A 6,177-nucleotide genomic window follows, 5' to 3' on the forward strand; every position below is an offset into this window, starting at 1 on the left:
AACTAATGGGAGAGGATGAGTATTATTTCTAAATGTTACTGTAAGGAGGTACATTGCTACTCCAGTCAGAAAACCAATAGCATGATAAAAACAATAGCATGTACTGCTGTTTTTGACTGCAATGGAGGCACAACCAAAAGCAGGTTAAGGCAGTAACACCATGCTGAGCGTTTAAAAACTTTTTAAAAACTTTTAGATTAGTATTCAATTTTTGCTATTTCTTGCTTGTAAGTCTTGACACATGAGCAGCTCTCACACACCCAGCATTTACCCTCCTCACCATGTTCAAGGGTCAGGCAAAGGCAAAAGAGGCCACCAGCAGAAGAGCAAAGTGCACAGCTCCAAGGACCCATGTTAGCACAACAGCAAAGAATCATTTTGCTGTCCATAGGCTGTGTGCAATATTTTGGGATTTCTGCCCCTATGTGCCAGCACAGACTTTAAAACTTCCATGTTTAATGGAAGAATGATGAACACAGGCACCTGAAAAGGTCATGAGGGAGAAAAGCCACCTTCTTCAAAGTGTAAAACAAGCTGCTCTCCCTGCTCCATCAAAGTGAACCTAAATACTGGTGGCTCCTACCTACCCAGCAAGGGATCAGGGGACTACTTTGCCAGACGTTGTACAGACATGCTTTCCTTATATTTCTTATGAATGAAGAAGCCCTGTTTAAAAAAAGCAAGAGCAGCTGTTAAGCTGAACACTAGGCTCTTTGAGAGTTATGTGACATCTTTAGAAGGAAAAAGCTATAACTCCATCCACAGAAATGTGCTGCGTATGTAAGTGATGAAATAGAGAAAAGAGTTGGAGGATTTTTTTTTAATTGTTTACACTTTGACTAATGCAAGTCCCTTTTTAGTTACTTTCCACTGAAACAGAGTGTAAAAATGTCACCCACCTATTTGGTGTCTATTGGAGTAAAAGTCACTTTGCCTGTGCCACACTATAAATAATGGTATTAGTGGCAAGGAGTCAGCTGCTCGAATCCTAACAGAGCCCCAGAACTTCACTTGGTTTGGCAAGGAAACACCAATTCCACACCTCTTTTGAAAGAGCAATTGCTGGACACTAGATATTACATTAATAATTTTTGTGGTTTTGTTTTGTTTAAGAGTTTTTCAAAAATGCAGAGGGAAGAAGAGAATTTCCCATAAGTTGTTTTAGCCATTTTCTTTCTGAAAGCTTCCCTCCAGCTTTCTCCTTCTGTTTTGTTTCATAATACTTTTGCAACTTGATCATAGATTGAAATAATTTATTGAGCCAAGCCTGTAATAAGAAACTCTAGAGGGTTAGTACTATGAGCACAACCAGGTCAAGTCCTATGGAACTAGGAAATGTTGAAAAAAGGTTTTAGGAACTGCCTACTGCTGGCCAGTTCTCTTATAGTGAGGGAATATAAAGGAAAAAAAGGTTTTGAAGGTGTCGTGCATAGCTCAGTGTTCACTGAAGCTACATGTTTAACTAAGATATTACCTGGATCAAGGTAAATAATGGTGCACTCATTTGCAAAACTAACTCGGCAATGTTTTTGCCAAGAGCTGCAACATGACCCTTTTCTCTGTCTGGGAGGATATGTTAAGTGAGAGCTTTAGGCCCCTGGGGCATTGCTGTGCTTCTGCTTTGAAGCAGAGAAGACACTGAGAAGCCGCAGAGCGCTGGGCAGCAGGAGCAGCATGCACGGTGGTACGCAAACCATCCCAGGAGCGAGCAACAGCGGCCCCTGGCATCAGCCAGAAGAGTGCTCTGCCACCAGACACCTTCAGTCAAGTTTCTCCTCTGGTCCCCCAAGTGATTTTTTCTACTCAACCACATAATACAGGTGCCACAAAAAAAACAGGGCCTTTGCTGAGCCTGTATTTTATCTTCACCTGCATCTGTGCTGAGCAGCTGTGTGAAAGTAGACACAGCGAGCCTCTGCTCTACTTACAGCTGCACTCTGCCACCACCTGCGCACCCTTATCTGCAGGGGACCCGACTTGGTGCTGGTTTTCCACAGTGCTCTCAGACAAACATTTCATAACAGGGATGCAGTTCTTCATAAACTGATGATCAGCCACATCCAACTGCAGGATGCTGTTAGAGCGTTGTTACACAACAATTATAAATCAATATATATATATATTCTAAAATCTGTATATATATTTTAGTGAAGCTTTGAGTTGCATAAACCACTTTGGATTACAAGCCTCTGGATGCTAATCCTTCACAGAAGGAGAGGTGCCACATTTGACTGGTCTAATATGAACACTTCCCTTTGCCACAGGTGAGGATGCATTTACACTGCACAGCCTTGAAACTGTCACCACTCAATGACTAACAGAAAAGTTTCTTTTTCAGGCTTCACCATTTAAATAACTTTTTTCAAAAATGATTTATTTTTTCTTTCTATATACGTGTAGCAGCTAGTCCCCTTCTGTAGTCCCTGCATTCGGCTCTGAATCTCTAGCCTAAGAACACCTCTTAGTACCACAATTTCACATTTCGCCTCCATCATTGCTCATGATAACAGAAAACAAAACAAACAAACAAACAAACAAAATCAAAACCACAGGAAACCCATAAAAATAAACAAAAAAAAATGCACAAACCAAACAACCACAAAACCACACACACAGAAAAACTAGCTTCTATCCAAAGAAGTGACCTAACCTTAATAGTGATTTATCTGAAGCTGCATTAATTCACAAGGATCAGTTTCATAAAGCTCATCGATTTAGTTGGTACTAGTCTTTTGGAATAAAGAGTGAAATATGGCTATTTTTCTCCTTCAAGCTGCAGAAAGGGAATTATGGGAGCAGATTAAAAAGTGATCTCAGCGAAAGTAGTTTTAGTTTTCATATTGAACTCAAACTGCTGTCTTCATTGTTTCAACATTGCTTATGAAAATCTGAGCAGACAGACTTCAGGTGAAGTTGCCACTCACCCACATTAGCTATGTTTCTTATGTGTTCATTTATTTTACCATTTCAGAAGAGATTTTAGATACGTCACTATCTGATGTACTAAACAATGTATCTGTATTTATAAACAAATCCAATGCATTTTTTTTTATTAAAGGATTGCTTTATACATACCTGAAAGATCTAAAAAAAAAAAAAAAAAAAAAAAAAAAAAACACTGCAAAGTGCAATAAGATTCATTTTGCCTACTAATGGATAACACGGTGGTCTGAAGTTTCGCCATGCCTCAGGATAAATTGAAAATAAATCCACTGGTTTCTAAATCCATTGGTTTCAGCCTACAACCACATGTCTCCTGCATTTCAGAAGTGCCTCCCCCTAGTCAAGAGGAATTCAACGTTTTTGTGGAAAACAATCTGAAGCCAGCCTCGGCCCCATCTATCTAGCAAAACACAACACACCCATGCCACCTTCTGGAAACTTAACCAGAGAGCTTTGCTGGGGCAAGGAGCAGGGGTGTTTCGCAGTCCGTGGTGTGTGGAAGCACCACTCTCTCCTTGCAGCCACAGGGAGGCCGCAGCAAGGAAGCAGCTCCTTTGCAGAGCTGACATGGAGACAGAGCAAGGACAGGGTTTGCCCTGTAGTAGTGCTACACAAGGGCCAGTGATGCCCTGAGCACTGTCCCCAAAAAAGCAATCCACAGGACGTGATTTCAGCCCCGCTTTTCCGTAATTACACCCTTTGCCATCTCTTGCACGAGCTACGGTAGCTCAGGCTGTGTTCAAGTCCATAATACCTTCCACGGGTTGCGCTCCCTTTTTCACAAGGCAAGGTTAGGAGACATCTCATTAGGGAGCCTGGTGATAGCCGTGACCTCTCCCGTCATTCACAACCAGCCTCCACCCCTCGCACTACCGCTGAGCACTCAGCTGCGAGGTGCTGCCAGTAAACCCTCCACCCACATGTTTGCAGAGATCACCCAGCTGGACATGCAGTCACAAATAACAACGGACTGAGAATTATTCCGCCTAGTTTTTTCCACCTCACTTTTTACACTGAAGGCAATTAAATAAAAGCTCTTTTCAGAGAGTATTTCTAAAACTTCTGCCACTTCCCAGTCAAGCTCCAGTAAGAACTGAAGGTGTGGACATCTTTTATTTTGCATGTCTATCTTGCAGACCATGAGCATTCATGCAAGCTCCTTCTTGCATTCATGATTTGGCTATTTCCACTCAACAACACAGACCTGTAATTCTAGCTCCCACATAGCTGAAGGCACACAAAGGAAGCAATGGTCAAATAGGAGAGTATAAAAAATGTTGCACGAGTTTGAGTTTTAGTCTTGAATATAATGGAAACCTGATATGTGAATGTGTACATAGTGTAGCTTTCTATACATAACTTTTCACACCTAGAAATCTAATTACGTGGAAAGGAATTCTGAGAAGGCCGTATGTATGCTAGTAGTTACAGGGCCACGGTGCCAATATGCCCCTGTGCTTTTTGGTAAACGTGGAGCACGCTGGTAGTTCTGCATAAACAGTCACGGAAGGAAGGTAGAAATAAGTAAATGGATTTTACCAGGTGGAAAACATTAACATTTTGTTATGACTTCTATTGAAAGATTAACCTTGACTCTCCAGGGAGTATTTCAGTGACATAGCCTTTCACTCCAGCATGAAGCTGTAAAAGGCTACTCTCAACCTGAACATTTTAAACTACCTCAGCACTGGTTTATGCCCCATTTGGGCATAGGAACAGTAATAACTTAAGTCTACAAGATCATAATAAACACTGGTTACTATTCTAGCAGTTAGCTGGAATAGCATCTCCATAGACATAAGAAGTACTACTGATGTGGATGCCTGGGAGATTACTGCTTCCTTCATTCAAAAACCGTGCCATCAGGAAAGCCCAGCACACACCCCAGGTCACTGCCACGTGGTAAAGGAAGGACACTAATGCCACATGAGCTGCCATAGGCTCAGCTGGAGGCATCCTGGCCACAGCCCATACGCCCTCCAGGCAGCCACGTTGCCTGAAGATGGTCCTCTGCCATAGAGGTTCAAGGGGCATTTCTAGGGGAAAAGACAACACCTGAGCTCTGCAGGCAACAGAGCGGGTGAACGGGCCTGGTCTCAGGAGATTTCTTGGTGGGTGAAGTGAGAGAGCACCTTGCAGGCTTAGTTGGTGAGGAATTAAACGCCATCGCTTGGGGAAAGCACCATGACATTACCAAGAGGGTTTAGGAGTATCCAGAAGCACCAACGGTGAATGCATTTGCATAAATGCATTATTAAACATTGCTTAATTTCAAGCTATGAAAAAGCCAAGAGCTACCACAGAGCTTCTGTGACCACGCTGCCAGACCCAGGTAATGGCTAAATACAAGAGTGTAACCACTATCCAGGGTGACAACAATTTCCTGGAAGACAGTGGGTATATCATTACTTCCCCCTACCCCACACCAAAGAAAAAAATGATTGGGGATTTAAAAAGATAAAGAAATCAGTAACAAAGAATAAAATTATTACTTCTCAGTATTTGCTAGTGTACAGCACTATGATAAAAAAGTGTCCTTTTTTAAGAAAGGAGAATATGAGGGGTAGTTGCATCTCAAGTGAACACGTGATCTACAACATCAGCTTAGTTTTACTTTTCATGCATTTGCATTTCTTTCCAGTGGTGAGACTGCAGGCACATACAGAGGAAACAAACAGAACCCCTTCCCTAACTTATGAAATCTAAACCCCCTTCCCCAAAATCTAGGGCACACCAGAGAAAGTCAAGAGCACAAGTCAAGTAAAGCACTGCCTGATCCAAAAAGCACCGACTAACCCAAAATAACAAAAACGACAGAGACATTACAGCATGATTTTTTCCATTTGTTCCTCAGGTCTGTTGGGAACCAGCATAGGGGAAGGAGTAGCTTTAACAAGGACAGTGCACCTTTAGCTATTCCTTTGACTTGTGTGTTACAAATAATTAGATTTGTTCTTCTATTGATGTTAATCCTACGGATATTGAATATCATGTATTAATTAAAAATTAAGAAGGGATATTAAACATTAGTTAAGTATTAATTTTCCAACAATAAAATCTGTATTATCCTTAATTTAATTTACCCAAAATAATAAAATCCAAGAGCCTTATTTTGGCAGTAAACCACACTTTGGAATAATTTAATTAATCTGGTCTTAGTAAAATTTAGAATCAAAGTACATCTGTTGAGCCATAATGATTCCCGAATCCCTGGTATCACGGTGAAAACTCTTC

The sequence above is a fragment of the Aythya marila genome (genome assembly GCF_965140915.1).
Source record: "Aythya marila genome assembly, chromosome: 5".
Classification (NCBI taxonomy): domain Eukaryota; kingdom Metazoa; phylum Chordata; class Aves; order Anseriformes; family Anatidae; genus Aythya; species Aythya marila.